At 37.1% G+C, this 18,376-nt stretch overlaps 1 long non-coding RNA gene across 1 annotated transcript in view; it reads right to left on the bottom strand.

Moving 5' to 3' along the window:
* Positions 1 to 17,847, bottom strand: part of LOC128312609 (uncharacterized) — a 46,211-nt gene extending 28,364 nt beyond the window's left edge. Inside the window, exon 1 of the long non-coding RNA XR_008292101.1 lies at positions 15,157 to 17,847. This is a non-coding gene — a long non-coding RNA (uncharacterized LOC128312609). The remainder of the gene's footprint in view (positions 1 to 15,156) is intronic.
* Between the last annotated feature and the right edge of the window lie 529 nt (positions 17,848 to 18,376).

The following is an 18,376-nucleotide window of genomic DNA, read 5'->3' as shown; positions in this document are numbered from 1 at the left end:
ACTCTTTCTATGAAGCTTCTATGATGCTGTAAAAAGGAGAATTACAGACCAATTTCTCTGATGATCACGGATGCAAAAATCCTCAACAAGATAATAGCCAACTGGATCCAACAATACATTAAAAATTATTCACCATGACCAAGTGGGATTTATACGTGGGATGCAGGGCTGGTTAAATATCCACAAAGTAATCAAAGTGATACATCACATCAATAAAAGAAAGGACAAGAACCATAGGATCCTCTCAATAGATGCGGAGAAAGCATTTGACAAAATACAGCATCCTTTCTTGATAAAAACCCTCAAGAAAGTAGGGATAGAAGGATCATACCTCAAGATCATAAAAGCCATAATTGTAAGACTCAATGCTAATATCACCCTCAATGGGGAAAACCTGAGAGCCTTTCCCCTAAGATCAGGAACAAGACAGGGATATCTACTCTCGCCACTGTTAGCCAACATAGTATTGGAAGTTTTAGCCTCAGCAATCAGACAACACAAAGGAACAAAAGTCAGGAGGAGGTCAACCTTTCACTCTTTGAAGATGACATGATACTCTATATGGAAAACCCAAAAGCTTCCACAAAAAAACTGCTAGAATTGATTCATGAATTCAGCAAAGTTGCAGGATATAAAATCAATGCACAGAAATCAGTGGCACTCCTATACACCAACAATGAAGAAACAGAAAGAGAAATCAAGGAATCGATCCCATTTACAACTGCACCAAAAACCATAAAATACCTAGGAATAAATCTCACCAAAGAGGTGAAAAATCTATACACTGAAAACTATGGAAAGCTTATTAAAGAAATTGAAGAAGACACAAAAAAATGGAAAAAGATTCCATTATCCTCAATAGAAAGAACAAATATTGTTAAAATGTCAATACTACCCAAAGCAATCTACACATTCAATGTAATCTCTATCAAAATAACAGCAGCATTCTTCACAGAGCTAGAACAAACAATCCTAAAATGTGTATGGAACCAGAAAAGACACTGAATAGCCAAAGCAATCCTGAAGAAGAAAACCAAAGCTGGAGGCATCACAATCCTGGACTTCAAGCTGTATTACAAAGCTGTAGTCATCAAGACAGTATGGTACTGGCACAAAAACAGACACTCAAATCAATGGAACAGAATAGAGAACCCAGAAATGAACCCATAAACATATGACCAACTAATCTTTGACAAAGCAGAAAAGAATATCCAATGGAATATAGTCTCTTCAGTAAACGGTGCTGGGAAAACTGGTAGTGACATGCAGAAGAATGAACCTGGATCACTTTCTTACACCATACACAAAAATAAAACTCAAAATGAATAAAAGACCTAAAGGTAAGACAGGAAGCTATTAAAATCCTGGAAAAGAAAGCAGGCAAAAGCCTCTTTGACCTTGGCCACAGTAACTTCTTACTCAACACGTCTCCAGAGTCAAAGGACACAAAAGCAAAAATGAACTATTGGGACCTCATCAAAATAAAAAGTTTCTGCACAGTGAAGGAAGCAATCAGCAAAACTAAAAGGCAACTGACAAAATTGGAGAAGATACTTGCAAATGACATATCAGATAAAGGGTTAGTATCCAGAATCTATAAAGAACTTCTCAAACTCAATACCGAAAAAACAAATAATCCAGTGAAGAAATGGGCAAAAGACATGAATAGACACTTCTCCAAAGAAGACATCCAGATGGCCACCCGACACATGAAAAAATGCTCAACATCACCCATCATCAGGGAAATACAAATCAAAACCACAATGAGATACCACCTCACACCTATCAGAATGGCTAACATTAACAACTCAGGCAATGACAGATGTTGGTGAGGATGTGGAGAGAGAGGATCTCTCTTGCACTGCTGGTGGGAATGCAAACTGGTGCAGATACTCTGGAAAACAGTATGGAGGTTCCTCAAAAAATTAAAAATAGAACTACCCTATGACCCGGCAATTGCCATACTGGGTATTTATCCAAGGGATACAGGTGTGTTGTTTCGAAGGAGCACATGCACCCCAACATTTATAGCAGCACTATCGACAATAGCCAAAGTATGGAAACAGCCCAAATGTCCATCAACAGATGAATGGATAAAGAAGATGTGGTATATATATATGGAGTACTACTCAGCAATCAAAAAGAATGAAATATTGCCATTTGCAACTGTGTGGATAGAACTAGAGGGTATCACGCTGAGCAAAATTAGTCAGAGAAAGATAAATATCATATGACTTCACGCATATGATGACTTTAAGATACAAAATAGATGAACATAAGGGAATGGAAGCAAAAATAATATAAAAACATGGAGGGGGACAAAACATAAGAAACTCTTAAGTACAAAGAACAAGTAGAGAGTTGCTGGAAGGGTTGTGGGGGCGGGATGAGTTAAATGGGTAAGGGGCATTAAGGAATCTACTCCTGAAATCATTGTCGCACTATATGATAACTAACTTGGATATAAATTTAAAAATAAATAAATTATTTTAAAAAAATCACACTAATAAATTTAAAACTAGATAAACTAAAATATAAAATATTGGTAGTGAGCAATGAAATTCCATAATCATAGCTTTGCATAAATACTTATTGTAAATATGGTTAAAAGAATAAAATGAGGGGCACCTGGCTGCCTCAGTCAGTAAAGAATATGACCCTTGACCTTGGGGTCATGAGTTCCGAGCCCCACATTGGGTGTAGAGATTACTTAAATAAGTAAATAAATTTTTTAAGTGAATAAAATGAATATCAGAATTTATTCTAAAAGAAAAGATAAAAATTAACAAAACTAATAATGACAATCTTTTTTAAAATGTTTATTCATTTTTGAGAGAGAGAGACAGACAGAGAGTGAGCAGGCGAGGGGCTAAAAGAGAGGGAGACAGAATCTGAAACAGGCTCCAGGCTCCGAGCTGTCAGCACAGAGCCCAATGCAGGGCTCAAACTCACAACTGTGAGATCATGACCAGAGCTTTACCAACTGAACCACCCAGACTCCCCTAATAATGAGGTATTTTTAATTAAATGTAGTTATTCATAGAATTTAAACCATGTTGTATGAATCATTATAAGAAAATTTTAAATAGAACAGTACACATAGGATCGGAAGGATTGGAAATAGGAGTGTTAAAATCAAAAACAAGCTGAGACCAACCTTGAAAATTCCTTGAGCAGATAAAACCAGTTTGGTCGGGTAAACAAAGCTGAAGTCAGCTTATTTTGTTAAGACTAACTTGACCCGGGTCACTTCTTGCTTTTGCTTCTAGAAATCATAAGCAAAATTTGAACTGCTTCCCAAGGTTATATGAAGGAACCACTGACCAATTCCCTATCATTTAAAGAAATTCCAATATTCTAACCAATCATCATGAAGGATAGTCACTGCTTTCTCGCTACATACGCTTCTTTATAACAATGCACCCCTGAGCCTCGCTTCATATTTTGGTTTAAGTGCTTCCATTCTGCCAACTGTCTTGTTGGGTGAGCACAATACACTTTTACTAATTACTGCTTTGGTGATTCATCTGTTTCACTTCTGTTATTTCTGAACTTTTGACATTCCACAGGATCAGAAGTGAGATCCAAAGAAACCCTCCAATGACTCAGGCTGGTGAGTAAGCAGGTGCTGGTATTTGTTTAAAGAAAGTAATTTAAATAAATATAAGTAAGATAAAAGTTTACACGAAGTCCATGGATATTCATTGAATTTCTAAATCATCTCCAAACAAAATAAACATTAAATGCTAAGCATAAGTTTATCTACTTTGGGCTTTTTAATTTTTTACAGAGACAAAAGGTATTTGAGTATTGATAAACATGTTCTGTGCCACACTGAAATACTTACTACAAGAGAGAAAATACTTCTAGGAATTATGAAATATATTTAAAATTGCTAATCCAGTACAGGATACTAAATATGAAAGTTCACTATTGCCTAATTCCTAGTTTTCACTGGAAAGCAAAGATTACCAATAGTAAAAATTTATAACTGATATGTAAAAATAAAACTACTAGGTTTAAAAAAAAGGGTTAAAAAAATGACTCTGTATGAAAACTAAGTAAGGAAAATAGAATATGGTGTGGGAGGAGGGGGGCTGGGTAAGGAAAGATATAAATGATTGTTTGAAATTAAGAAAAGAAAAAGGACAAAACTAAATGGATATAGGAAGTTGTAAAAGGTTTATGGAAAATGAATCTTCTGAAAGGAATTTTATGCATGGTCAAGCTAAGATTGGAATGGATTTATTTTTTAAAAAGAGACAATTTTAATATCAAAAGTATACTGATGCAGTGTTAGAACTTGGTTTTCTCTCTGTTAAAAGGATAATGTGTTTTTTATTTTTTTAGATTGGTGGTCTGCTTTTTATAAGGAATTATAAACAAAGTTTCTTTACCTACAATGTAATCTGCCTAGGAAATAAAGATTCTGTGTCTTATGAAATTATTTCCTGTGCTTTGCGTTGTCTCTTTCAAGTCTTTGATTACTTCAAAAAATAACGGAGTCATCTCTATTAGAGCCAAGGTTTTACTTGCCTTTGAAGTCTTTTAATTGTCACTTTGGTTGAATGGATAACTAAGTCAATTGCATCTTGGTTTGGATCTTTAACCATGGCTATTTTAAAGGTTTTTGTCATTCACAATTATTTTTTACTCTCAATTCTTCTCTAAAAGCATTCTGATCAATTACAAACAAAAGTGTTTTATCCTCAAAGAGATTCACAGAAAGGACCCTACCAAGTAATTTAAAATGCAGGTTTCTGGTGACTTTAAGACTATAACATTAAACCGAGTAAGAATTTTAAAACTTCAATGGAAAACTGATTGATTCATAAAGCTGCTAACCCAAGATGAAGCAAAACAATAATTAAGTGTGTAACACTGAATGAACTGATGAAGATGATTATAATTTTTATTACTTCATTTAAAACAATTGCCAGTTCTCTGTGATGAGAACCTTTCCACAGATCTGTACTGAGCTCCATGAGGATAAGAAACTCTGAAGGAGGGGATAACAAGCAAACAAAACAAACAAAACAAAACAAAACACACACACACACGAAACTATTGCTAATTCTTTAATGTTTTGTTTTCCAGATATAAAGAATTCTTTTTTTCATCTAGTTTAATCTATAACTTACAACAATTTGACGGTACATATTTGCAACAAAGGTTGAAACATTTATCTTTTGCTCCCTATCTGTCCCCTGCATAATTTGGAAACTCTTACTGAATACTCTTGTTTTTCATGACAATGTATTTATTCGCATAAGTTCAGTAAGAATCTTTTCTCCTTGTAAAGGGACCAACTGGGTAAATCCTAGGCTTAGCTTCCTAGCTTCAAGAGGGTTTTGAAAGTCCAATCTGAAATTCCTTATGAAAAAGTCCCAGCAAAACAGATATACTTGTTTTTAATATCTTAGTGTTTATTTATTTTTGAGAGAGAGAGCGCAAGTGGAGGAGGGGCAGAGAGAGGAGGGAGACACAGAATCCGAAGCAGGCTCCAGGCTCTGAGCTGTCAGCACAGAGCCCCACGCAAGGCTTGAACTCATGAACGGTGAGATCTTAACCTGAGGTGAAGTCGGACGCTTCACCAACTAAGCCACCCAGGCACCCCAAAGCAGATTTAAAACAGCCTATATGGTCAATCACTATTCTTGCTGCACCTCTATAAATATCCAGGCCAAGTTTATTAAAACGAGACTTAATTTGCAAACAAATTAGTCTTACTGTGGTTTCTTTTCATAGAAATGGGGATGACTATAAAGAGAAAAATTATGTTTCAGTCATGTACCTTTGTAGATACCAGATTCCAGTGTTGTTAATTGAGATTTTGTTTTCCACCTATAAACTGGACTAGATCCTGAATACTTCAAAGTTTTCTCCAACATTTGGCTAGAACTCTCCAAACTAACATTTTCCATTTTCTCTCACTCTTTTGACTTGCAATCACTATACAACTAAAACTGCCCTTTTCTGGAAGCCATGCTAACTAAAGCTGGATAACTTCATATACACTTCAAAGAAATCAGCACAACAGCTCATGTGTGGACAATCTCCATGCCTACTGCTATGCAGCCACTCAGAGCTCACCAGAGACATTCACACTGCAAACAAGGAATGTGTCAGATTGCCGCTGCCTGCCTTCACTCCATCTAAAGATGCTTAGAACCCGACATCTAGAAATCTTCTCAACTGGCTGCTCTCCAAACTCAGAAACTGAATTTATAATTTGCTTAAACTATTAACCTTTGTTTTTCTTCTGTTTCCATAGAAATGCCTCTCATTAAATTACCTGATTGCTCACATCAGAATGAGACCTAAAGCAGGTGAAAATTCACCTGCAACACTGCCTCCTGAAATAAAACATCCTCATATTCATCCTGTCCTAAGTAATCATGAGGATATGTGTTTGCCGAGACATCGTGTTATGCCTATAACCCGTTTGAGTTATTTAACTGGTTAAATCTCGGTGTCTACAGTCTCAGCTCTGGGGAATTTCTCAATCTGTGGCTATTGTTCTCCTTATTAGTCATCATATTAATCTCACTGGCGTATCGTATACTCTCTCAGGTTTTAAACACCTGTCAGTCCCCACTCACATGCCACATGGTATTCACAAAGGATTAGGCAACTGGATGGAATCAACAATAACTACACAAATGATGAAGATAGTGACTACATGGCCCTCTGGCCTGACTACTCAACTAATGAAAACAGCAGATATATGATTCTTTGGCCTGATTACATCAACAGTGGTAAGGAGAATAACGTGATACTCTCAACCTGCTGAGAGAATGACCAAAAGGGAGGGAATTCTCGAAACGAAAACCAAACTAGAGACGAGCCTTGAAAATTCCCTGAGCAGACAAAACCAGGTTAGTCATACAAACAGAGCTGAAGTCAGCTTATTTTGCAAGACTAACTTGACCTAGGTCATTTCTTGCTTTTGCTTCTGGAAATCATAAGCAAAACTTGATCTGTTCCCCAAGGTTGATATGAAGTAACCACTGACCAATTATTTATCACTTAAGAAAATTCTAATATTATAACCCTTGTGAAGAATAAACAGTCAGTGCTTTCTCACTATATAAGCTTCTTATAACAATATACCCCTGAGCCCCACTTCATGTTTTGGTTTGAGTACTCCTGGTCTGCAAACTGTCTTTTTGAGGTGTGCACAATAAACTTTTACTAATTACTACTTCAATGATCAACTGGTTTTACTTCTTTTTGACGGGAGCTGATATTAAGTGTTGGGGTTTGGGGGTGAATGGTCAAGAAAGAATTCTTGAGGCATCTTTGGTGCAAAAAGGGTGATTTTATTAAAGCACAGAGACAGGACCTGTGGACAGAAAGAGCTGCACTGAGGTTGTGAGGAGTGGCTGATCATATACTTTTAAATTGGGAGGGGGTTAGGGATAGCATAAGTTCCTAAGGAATTTGGAAGCAAGATTTCCAGGACATTGAGGGGCTAGCTGTTGTTAGGATAAGGTCATTTACTACTGTGTAGTAAAACCTTAGTCATGAGACCCTTCAGGTGTACATCAATGGGCCATATGCTTAGAGGATGATTGCTAACATATACCTTGGGGGGTAGAGATAAAGAAAGTTTTCAAAGGGATTTTTTTGTATATTAGAAGACTTACAGGATCCTGGAGGTTATGATAAGGTCAAGCTAAGGTTGCTTTTTGCCCATAGCAAAGTATTAATATCAAAGCAGTTGAGTTCCTGGAAGAAGGTCACTCTGTCTGTCTCAAGGACTTGTCAATGGGCTGTAAATTGTAGGGAAGTTTTAAAATTTTTCTTTCACCTTTGTTCTCCACATCAGAGATATGAGTAAGTTTTTGGCAAAACAAAAAACAAGATGAAGAAATGAGATTAAGATGGCAGTTTGACAATAACTGTAAATCAGTTAAATACCCTTCTAAAACAAAACAAAACGACTACCTAATTCATATCAAAATGAAAGTGCACCTACACCCTATCTTCGAAAATCTAAAACAAAGTAACACAGAAAGTTTAATTGTGAAAGACCGAACAAAGGTAAACCAGACAACAAAAGTAGAGCCACAATGCTCATGTCACACAATGTAAATTTCAAACCAACAAAAAAGTGTTAAGCTGAACAAATAGGATTGTATTACTTTTGGTGAAAGTACATCCTACAATGACATTCTGATATAAAAAGAAAAACAGTTTATATGCCAGGTAACACAGAATTAAATATAAAGAAGTAAAATCTGTTGGAAATAAAAGATGTCAAAATAAACCCCAAAACAAAAAACACTGTATTCCATTATGTTAGGTCCTACATGACTTAGAGTCTCTAGAAGACAAAATAGAAATGAAACAAATATGGCTTAAAGTAGTGGTTTTCAAACTGTCTCCACAGTGTGTATGGTCAGGGACAATAAAAGATATTGAAAAGGCAGTTTGGACCATCCATCCTGCATCTACCAGCATTCCACAAGACCTTGCATTTGAAAAACATAGCCTTGAGAAGGCAGTGGGGTCGAACATGTTTCATTGTTTTTAAAAATCACCATGACACGGATTCAAAAGTCAGGTTCTAAATTCAGTGTATGTCAGTATTTAATTTTAATGGCTTCCATGGTCAAAATGCTACTTACAAAAGCCCACAGAACTACATCAAAGAATTAAACCGAACGTTGCCTTCACTCTTTGAATCTATTATGCAAAGGGGTGTGGTTTTTTTCGCTAAAATTCTGTTAGTAAATTTCCATTATCTCAGCTGTCAATCAGTTATTCATGTCAAATATTTGGAAGGTGCAGTTTGTTTTATTTTAACCAAGTAAACTCAAAAACAACAAAATTCTTTGAATGGTTTTTAAAGCAAGTTAGATTTTTTTTGAATTCTGAGGTTTCTGGGTATGCATATTTGAGAAGTATTACATGTGACACATATTGTCTTCAGCTACAAAATCACATAAGGATGAAACATTCCAGACACCTGCTTTCAAAATGCTCTTTCCTTAGCACACGTTTCTGTCAAAAACCTGTTTCTCAACTTGTTAAAACATCACCTCAACCTTGAACGGACACATTAAATGGCTTAATTTCTTCAAAAATGTCTGCCTGGTCACCAGAGGGAAAACAAATCATCAAATTTTAGAATGCTTATCTTTCTGCATGAGAAAAAATGTGTTTCACTCTATCTTTAAATTTGATGAATCTTTGACACATTTTACCATGAGATAACCACCTCTCCTCTGTGAGGGACAAATAATACCCATGGTCACGGCCCTTCTCTTCTGAGTATGTTATAAAGATTCTCCCACTTTTGTTGTAAGCTATATCAAAAACACCTCTGGCTTCAGTTTGGTGTATTTCCTGATCCATGATGGAGACAATGGATAAATTTCACGAAGGATGCAATCCGTGACTCACCCTAGGACCTGTTTTATTCCAGTAGAATCAGCCATTCCATCTGTAACTACACACACTCTGTTTTCCATTCGTCTCCACCATAAAACAGTGGGGTTTTAAAAATTGTTATTAAAGGAGTAATGTACTGTTGAAAAACTCTTTTCTAGCACACTTAAAGAATGTACTAGACTGGCTCACCGTACATGCACAATGTGCTTTGTGCATTTAATTACTGAAAGATCATCTTGGAGACATTCTCAACCAAGACATCTGTACTTTCATCCAACTGTATTTATAAAACCTCCCATACCGAACAATTTGTGCTAAACCTTGTTTTTTCAGATGTATAACAATGGATTTACCTGTTTTCAAACATGTTTTGCTAATAAAGGAAAATACTTTTACATTGTTGTGATGTGGTTTTCTGGGTATAATCTCAGTGGCTTTTACCCAGAAAGGAAGGACAAGTGTATACCCTGTGACATGTGGCTTCTTGTCTTTCAAACAGAAATCTCAAAACAGATTTTACGTGTTTTAATACATTTGAATTGAATATTGTATAACTTAAATATGGCTTAAAAATACAGACACTTGTCTTCAGGCTCTGAATGCTTAGTTTTAAATGCCTTGCTACTGGGAGGGCTTCACATGACTTGTAGATAGCATTTCACAGTCTAGTATATATTTAGACTTCTTGCAAGATCTGATTACATCATGGTTGCTTTGACCTCTTGGTGTGACTGATGAAGACTTATAGTAGGAGTAAAAGAAATGTTGCTCAACCACTTTGGAAGTTTGGTTCATTTTTTGCTCTTGTTTACTTGTATTAGTGTTATTTTGCAAGAAACTTTATAATCCACTTTCCATTGGGGGGGGTGGGCGGAGAATTAGTTTTGTTGAAACTAGAAAATTATCTTTAAACCTACCTAGCTGGAAACAGGTAAATTGTAATGCATCACAATATGCTAAAAGCTAATAAAAACAGGTTGAAGATGCCATCAATGCTCCTGTTTGGAAATGTCCACAGATCTTTTAGGAAAACTTTCTTATAACACATGGCAGGTAACTTTCTGGCATCAGTTATCTATGGCCCAAATAAAACTATGTAACAAAACCCTAATGACATACAACAACAAACACTTTTTCACTCAGAAATCTGAGAGCCTCAGCTGATTTGCTGCTGGGCTCACTACTTCATGCCTCTGAGATCAGCTATGGCTCAGCTAGGGGGTTCTGCTGATCTTGGCTGTGCTTGCTCTAGTGTCTGAAGGTTGGCTGACTGTCAGCTGGCCTAGGGTGGCTGGGATTACTGGAACAGCTTGGATCTTTTCCACTTCTCATCCTCCAGCAGGTATGCTCACAGTCATGACCAGAGAGCAAGAGTAAGCAAATCCAGTCCTGTAAGATTCTGCTTACATTATGCTTGCTTCCATCCCATTGGGTAAAGCAAGTCATATGGCTGAGCTCAGAATCAGAGTGGAAGAGTACCAGCGGTGTGGATGTAGGGAGGGGTGAAGAGTTGGACTATTCTTATAATCAATCTACCACAATCAGAGTGGCCATATCAAGAGTACAGTAAACATTAATAAAACTTAATTTGTTTTATTAAAATAAAAACAAATAAATGTTTTATTATTTACTTTCTAAAATCTGCATATACTCTGAAATATGTACAAACCACTTCTGATATTATTGGTTCTCAAGGGCCTAAATAATTTAATGATTTACTAGCTACATTGATTTATTTTTTTCCCTACTGACAATCCTTCATACTTTTAAGACCACGAATGAGATTTCAATAAATGCTAAAGAATAAAAATTTATAGACCACATACCCTAGCCACAAAAGAAGGAACTGAAAATTAATAGTATTCCTTTTAAAAACAAAAAGATGGGGCACCTGGGTGGCTCAGTCGGTTAAGCGTCCGACTTCAGCTCGGGTCACGATCTCGCAGTCCATGAGTTCGAGCCCGGCGTTGGGCTCTGGGCTGATGGCTCAGAGCCTGGAGCCTGCTTCCGATTCTGTGTCTCCCTCTCTCTCTGCCCCTCCCCCGTTCATGCTCTGTCTCTCTCTGTCTCAAAAATAAATAAAACGTTAAAAAAATTTTTTTTAAATAAAAACAAAAAGAAAGGGGTGCTTGGGTGGCTCAGTCAGTTAAGCAGCCAACTCTTGATTTCAGCTCAGGTCATGATCTCTCAGCCTGTGAGTTCAAACCGCATCAGGCTCATTCCTCACAGTGCCGAGCCTCCTTCGAATCCTCTATCCCCTCTCTCTGCTCCTGCCCTACTTCTGCGTGCATGTTCTCTCTCTCTCTCTCAAAAATAAATGTTAAAAATGTTTGAAAAAAAAACCAAAAAATAAAAAGAAACAAAAGACTTGATCATTTTAAAAAGAACTTTTTGAAATAATTATATGAGGTCAAAAAGAAAATCAAAATCCCCAGTATAAGCTATTTTTTTAAAACAATACAATGGAGAATATTACTACACATACATACACAAGGAATGTGGTCAAATCTATCATTCAAATTTACTGCTTTATAAAAGAAGGGATAGGGGCACCTGGGTGGCTCAGTAAGTTAGGTGGCCAGATCATGATCTCATGGTTCCTGGGTTGGGGCCCCGTGTTGAGCTCTATGCTGACAGTGTGGAGCCTGCTTGGGATTCTCTCTCTCCCTCTCCTTCTGTCTCTCTTTCTCAAAATAAATACTATATATATATATATATATATATATATATATATATATATACTTTTAAAGTCCACATACATGGATTTAAAATCTTAAAGGAATGGGACACTTTAATAAACAGATACAAATTATCAAAACTAGCCCAAAATTATATGAGAACTTTGAAAATTTTCAGACAGGAAAAAATTTGAAAACATCAAAGAATTGTCAAAGAATTAAGTCCAAAACTGATCATGGCACAGATAATTTTCCAAGTGAGTTCCTTCAAATCTCTTAAGAGATACTTCAACTACTTTCTAAATGCCTGGAAAAAGAGCACAAAGTAAAGGAAAAGCATAAGTCAATTACATATATAAATGCAGGGGCACCTGGGTGGCTCAGTTGGTTGAGCATCAGACTTCAGCTCAAGTCATGGTCTCATGGTTCATGGGTTCCATCCCCACATCAGGCTCAATGCTGTCCGTGTGGAGCCTGCTTTGGATCCTCTGTTCCCCTCTCTGCTCTGTCTCTCTCTCTCTCTCAAAAATAATCTTTAGATAGATAGATAGATAGATAGATTATATTATATTATATATATATTATATAATATATATATATTTAAGGGCACCTGGGTGGCTTAGTTGGTTAGACACCTGACTTCGGCTCAGATTGTGATCTCGAGGTTCATGAATTCGAGCCCCTCAATGGCTCTCGGTTGACAGCTCACAGCCTGGAGCCTGCTTTGGATCCTGTGTCTCCCGCTCTCTCTGCCCCTCCCCCATTCATGCTCTGTCTCTCTCTTTCTCTCTCAAAAATAAATAAACATTAAAAAAAATTGTTTAATATATATTGAAATGCAATTATTTGTGAAATTAAATCCACAAAATATTCAAATAAATATACAACATAACTATGTAAAGAAGCATCCATGAATACAAGGAATGCTTAATATTTGGAAACTTATTAAAATACTGTGGCACAGTAATAAGTTATTTTCTAAAATCTGCATTATTACCTAGACAGAAGTAGGAAAAGTGTTTGATTAAATTAATATCTTGTTTATGCTGCGGGTGCGGTGTGGATACCCTCTTAGTAAAATCAAAAATTAGAGCGTATTTCTTTAATGTGTCAAAAATGATAATAAGTATGTTAAGTCAACACCAGGCACTGTTCTTTATGATTCAATTTATTTTATTTTATTTTTTAAATTTTTTTTAATGTTTATTTATTTTTGAGACAGAGAGAGACAGAGTGTGAGTAAGGAGGGGCAGACAGCGAGGGAGACACAGAATCCGAAGTAGGCTCCAGGGCTCAAACCCATGAATCCCGAGATCATGACCTAAGCCGAAGTCAGACACAACCAACTGAGCCACTCAGGCGCCCCTCTTTATGAGTCAATTTAAAAGAATTTCCATTAAATTCAGTAGCAAGAAAAGAATGTTTGCCATGATCACCATTATTTTGCCACTGTTTAGGAATCTGTATTCAGCAGAATAAGAAAAAGGAAAAAATAAAATAAAAATAAATATAATAAGTAAAAACAAAAATAAAATAAAGCACCATTGATAAATATATAAACATATATAATTTTTATTATTTGCAAAGATCAACAAAAACCTATTAGAACCAATAAGAGAGCTCAGTAAGACAGATTATTACAAACAAATATGCATAAGCCATTAGGTTTTTAACCAGGGGAAAACACCTAATAATTTAATGTGGAAAAAAAATTATTTCATAATCATAACAGTGTAAAACACTTGATATTTGATTAACCAAATGTGGAGAAATTTATAAATATATTTGTAAAAATAAAAGAAAGCTATACCATAAACATACATGAAGAATTAAAAGTAAAATTGCAAGATTTTTTAAAAATGTATTATTATTACTATTATTTTTAGTAATCTCTACACCCAAGGTGGGGCTTGAACTCATTCCTCAGATCAAGAGTCATGTGTTCTTCTAACCGAGCCAGCCAGGAGCCCCAAAGGGCAAAATTATTTTTAATTTTAATGGGATGCTAATCAAAATTGCAACGAAGCTTTTTAGTATCTCGCCAAAATAAATATATTTTATTATATTAAAGAAAGAAACATTTCTTAAAGAAGAGAGGTATGTATTTCCAGTCACAAAACTGTGGCACTAGTGAAGAATTAAGTTATTAATGAGGGGAAAAACTGACAAACTCAGAAAATGACCCAAATGTTTATAAATACTGTTTATATAAGAGGGGGATTTGGAACCAGACAGCCGGCACAAACAAGAGTTCTATTTCATAAATAATGAGAAAATTATTTAAACATTTAAAAGTAATAAATTAGATTCCTCATAAATAAATTAGACTCCTACCTCATACCACACACTAAAATAAATTCCAAACAATTAATCAGCTAAATCTACAAAATTAAATCATTGAAGAAAATAGAAGTGAATAGTTATCTGATGTTAGAATAAGGAAGGTCTTTGTAATCATAAGAGCAAATGAAGAAACAATGAATGGAAAGTCTGATTGATTTTACTACATAGGAGTTTTAAACATCTGTACATCTAAAAATACCATGAACAAAATTAAAAGACCTTTAACAAAATAGGAAAGATATGGGTAACCTACACTACACACTAGATCAAGAGTTAGTACGTTTCATATATAACAGAGTGAGAGAGAGCTCCCATAGGTCAGCAAATGCTCCAATAGACAAATGCGGAAAGAACCTAAGTCAATTCATAAAATAAGAAAAGCAATGGAAAATACAGTTAGTCCCTCCCTTATCCATAGAGACATATTCGAAGACCCCCAATGGATACCCAAATTCACAGATGGTTCCCTACACATAGATATCTATGATAAAGTTCAATTTATAAATGAGGCACAGTAAGATACTAACACAACGACCAACAATAAAATAGAAAAGTTTTAACAATATACTATAAAAAAAGTTACGTGAACGTGGTCTGTCTCCTCTCTCTCTCAAAATATCTTACCGTACTGTACTCACCCTTCCTGTGACGATGTGAAATGATAAAATGCCTACATGACAAGATGAAGTGAGCTGAATGACATGGGTCTGTGACGTAGTGTTAAGATACTACTGACCTTCTGGCGATGTGATTGATTCATCAGGAGGATCAACTTGCAGACTGCGGTTGACCGAGCGTAACTGAAACTGAGGAGAGTGAAACCACAGATGAAGGGGCTACTGAAAACAGTAGATAAAACAGTCGACCTCCTGTGAATTCAGAGAAATGTAACATAACGCAATGATGAGATGATATCGTTCACATAGTAAATCGGCAATGTTGCTTCGTTTGCTTTTGCTTTGTGTTGGGTTGTTTTGTACCTAGGTCAGTGAAGTGCAGCAGAATGGCCATCAGTCTCTGATGAGAATGCAAATTGGTTCCATGGTTCCAGAAGTCCATTTGGAATCACAGATCCAGGGTCTTTCATTAGGGCATGCTTTTTCAGAAATAACTCTAAGGAAATTAGAGATGCACACAGGGATATTTGTACAACGATGTTCATCATGGCGATATTTATCATTCAAAAAATAATTAGCAGCAACCTAAATACCCAACAATAGGGGAATGTAGCAATAAGAGATAGGCTAAATAATCTGTGGCACGTCCACATAGCAAAGTAGCTATTAAAATCATGAATGGAAGATTATTTAATGAGGTAAGAAATTCTTCATAATACAGTATTAAATAAATGAAGACAACCCATGCATGCAGTATGATCACTAATTAGTTTATGAGAGAGAGGCTTAGAAAATGAAAGAATATGCTATAATTTTAATTTTGATGATAGTTTTCTGCATTTCTAGTTTTTACAATGAACTTCTATTACATTTACAAATCAGAGGGGAAATAAGAAATTTTCTAAATTTACTCATTCAACACTTTTAAAAGCACAATGTTCTGCAAGGTTAGCATCTTAGCAACTCTCCTAAATAATCCATTGTTCCTTCAGATAGATTGAAGTCATCTGTCTGGAATTCTGAAAGCTGACAACAGCCATTTCAGACCTTCCAGTGTTCTTTCTTTCAGATGTAATAGACAGAGATCATCATGTACAATAATGGCAGGAAAAAAAGTATACAATGGAAGTTTGGATTCACATTTCAAAAAAGAATATGTAATGAATAGAGTCAAGTGGCAAAGAAAAAAAACACACCATTAAAAAATCTCTTAATTTCACACTGCCAACAGGCCCGTCATATTGGAGTTAAGAATTCTTTTTAAATGTTTGGCAGAGATTTAATGCGACATACAGAAATGGAGTGAACAGGCAGCCATCGATCCCCAGAGGGATCTCTCAGTCTGAGACGGCCACCAGGAAACAGGGTCATTAGGTGTGGGGAGCTGCTCTGCTCATCCAGCTTCCAATTTTAGATTCCATCTCCAGGCTGGGGGTCAGTCAGTTCTCAGAGCAGCAAAGCCCCAGTTATTGGGAAACTCTTTGTCCAGAATCCCCGAGGGTGAACCGCCCTAAGCCCAATATAGGGAAAGGAAGACGTGTGGAGGGGAAGATGAAGTCAGATGGGTGGAAGGTGAAATCCAAGACAGATAAAGGGACTCTGAGCCCCACACCAAGGTAAGAGTAAGAGGCTGAGGATCGTGCCTTGGGTGTGTCCACAATGACAGGGAAGGCTTGCTCTCGTTATCTCATTAAACCTCCTACCTGCTCTGAGTGGTCAAGAGATGAGACAGAGTTGAAGGCACTTACTCTAAGCCACAAACCAGGAACCAGGGAGCAGGAGTTGAATGCAAATCTGTTCCACTGCCTCTCCCGCCCGGCTTATTTCTGCCTCAGTCTCAGTGGTGACAGCCTAAGTGACGCTTGGCTGTGAGAGTCCATACAGGCACCGTACCACCACCACCCACCCCCCCTTCACAGGGCCAAGCACGCTCATGGAACAGCACTTTCACCTTTTGTCTTTTTTCTCCTCTTCCACCTTGACTCTGCTTTACTGCAAGAGTCTCATGTCTCTGGCTTGCCTTTTCACATCGCCCTTGTGTGGACAGCCACCCACTTCACCATTTTCTCTGCATAACCCACTCTTTCTCCAGGCTGTGTAACTCCTCCCATTGAGCCAGATCTGCTGACCCTCAGGGTCTAGACCCTTGCCCCTGACCTCTCCTTTTTGTTCTCCACGTACCCCAACAAAGTTCTGAGCTGTAAAATATATAGAAGTTCTCGTAACACAGAACATTTCAAGGAAAAGATTAAAAGACCTAACCTCTCTCCCAGAAATGAACTACGTATACAATTTACCAAATGAAGGAGACTAATAATGAATACAGCTATAGAAATGGAGACCATCCAAAACAAGGAGAGCTCCCGAGATCAAATAAATTTGGCAAACAGAACATACTCTCTCTTGTTCACAGTGCATAAGAGCCTTAGGCTTTGAATAGTCTTTCCATTAAAGGGCCATTTTTTAACCCAAATTTCTTTGAACACAGAAACCTTTCATAGGACACATGTTAACATTTCATTGACCACTAGTTACATGGTAATAAATTACAGACACAGTTTGAGAAAGGCTGATACTTGCTGATGTGCTTAATGGTGTAAATCACAGTAGGCCAGGAGAGGCTGAGCAACGCTCCTGTTCCACTCATGCGCTCACTTTCTGGTCGGCCTGCCCCACCAACACTCACCTCAGAGCTGCCCCACCCATGAATGGGCAGGGAGGCTTAGACTGTACAGACATGGATTCAAACCACTGTGACAGGACAGATCCACTAACTTCTCCGGGCATCAGATTCCTTGATGGTCAAATGAGCATCACGCTACATAAGTTTTAACATACTTGGCCTGAATATTCCCCATCCCCTTTCTCTTTCTCTCTCTCTCTCACACACACACACACACACACACACACACACACTGATCTATACTGAATCGGCCTCTCCCCTCTATCAGGGTCGATATACTCATTGAGGAGATTCTTCAAACTGTTTAAAATTGCTTCAAGTTTAGCCTTGCAGGCACTCTGTGCAGCAAGTGGAAGTCTATTTCTTGAGCTATTTCCATTTTCCATTTGTTAGTGACAGATGCCTGCAATTACTGGAACTTCAGGAACAACACTTCCTTCCAAATCACTCTGCAAATACCAGAGACAGAACACCTTCTCCTCTTGGCTGCTACATCGGGGTAGAGGACCAGGGCTGTTGACGCGCCACCTCTGATATAAGACAACAGCTTCCACGCTCAATGTTCCTGAAAACCGCCTCGCTTCTTGGGATTTTTCTGTGCTCAGTGATGGTGTCCCATGTCACTCTCAAGCCCTCCTTCTCCCCACCAATCAGTT

This window comes from Acinonyx jubatus, chromosome D2 (genome assembly GCF_027475565.1).
Source record: "Acinonyx jubatus isolate Ajub_Pintada_27869175 chromosome D2, VMU_Ajub_asm_v1.0, whole genome shotgun sequence".
Classification (NCBI taxonomy): domain Eukaryota; kingdom Metazoa; phylum Chordata; class Mammalia; order Carnivora; family Felidae; genus Acinonyx; species Acinonyx jubatus.
Note: the sequence above shows the minus strand (reverse complement) of the source record. Positions and strands in the feature narration are given on the sequence as shown.